The sequence below is a fragment of the Neomonachus schauinslandi genome, chromosome 9, assembly GCF_002201575.2.
Source record: "Neomonachus schauinslandi chromosome 9, ASM220157v2, whole genome shotgun sequence".
In the NCBI taxonomy this organism is placed as follows: Eukaryota; Metazoa; Chordata; class Mammalia; order Carnivora; family Phocidae; genus Neomonachus; species Neomonachus schauinslandi.
In genome coordinates, this window is record NC_058411.1 from 19842574 (window position 1) to 19844081 (window position 1508).

Below are 1508 nucleotides of genomic sequence, written 5' to 3' on the forward strand. Positions count from 1 at the left end.
CAGGAGGCAATGGTGTGATCAACATCATCACTCATATTAAGAAAACATGGTGGTATCTAACTAAAATGCATTTATGTTGTCAAAATTTATTTACCAGGGCAATTACTTTTTTCTAGTTCATCATTAACACTAGTGTAAATACAAAAGAAACATACCTGGGGTTCTCTATAACTCTCAAGTGGACATCACAGACATTTGCTTATAAGATAAGTGGCTATACTGTGGTATTTGTTGAATGTAGTATTTCTTTGTACATGTGTTCAGAGACGCAATGGGCAGAAAAGAATGCTACATATACTTAAGTATTAAGTATGGTTTGATCAATGGCTGGATTCCTTCATTCTGCACATGTGTATTGACTGATTATTATATCAAACACTGTTTTACAGCTCTGAGTATAAAGGCATAAAAGAGTAAGGACCCTGCTCTTGTCTGAGAGATAATAAGTAAACAAATGGATACATGCTATAATTTCAAATTTCAATACGTGTATCAAAACACGCAAGACATGGTAAAGTATTAGAGAATGTTTTGGGAAGTGAGGTGCTATTCTAAATAGGATGGAGTAGATATTTGGGCGAGGCATTCATGGAGAATGAAATTGCTTGAAATTGCTAAGAGGAGAACACTCCAACAAAGAAGGAGAGCTGCAGAAATCCTCAGTTGGAAATGAGTTTGGCTTATTTGAAGACTAACAGGATGGCCATGATGGTTGAAGCAGAGTAAACATGGAAGATAATGGAAGAGGAAGACTCAGAGGTAGGGCCAGTCCGGGGAGAGGGATTTAATGTCATTCTAACTGTGATGGGAAAACCTTATGACATATCTGGAGTATGTATGTATATATCCAAAGATTTTTTTAAAAATCCTATTATAGAAGAGATTTATATCATTTTTTTAAAGATTTAATATATTTATGAGAGAGAGAGTGAGCATGAGTGGGAGAGGGGCAGAAGGAGAGGGAGAGGGACAAGCAGACTCCACCACCAGACTCCATCCCAGGATTCCGAGATCATGACTTGAGCCTCATTACGTAAGTCAAAGTCAGATGCTTAACCGACTGAGCCACCCAGGTGCCCTGAGATTTATATTATTTTTAAGTCATTACAATATGCCTCAACCAGAAACATTCTTGTACATCATCTTCTTTGATCCTTTAAACCACCCTACCAAGTAGTTATTATCTCTACTTTATAGTTGAAGAAACTAAGATATAACGAGGTTAGTCACCTTTCAAAAGTCAGCATGGAGCTTCTGTCACAACCTGAATTTGTGTGACTCCAAACTGCTATTGCACATTGCCCTCCAAAGTTACAATATGTTCCCTGCGTCTACTAGAAGAATTTTAAACATATGAAGTCAAGTTAAAATAGAAAAGTACTTCTGTAAGGGAGCTATATTATGATGCCAGTGTTTCCATATTTGTTATTAATTTAATTCTCACTACAATTCTGTAAGATGAGGGCGTATTTTTTTCTATGTCATAGGTAGGGGAAACCGAAGATTGT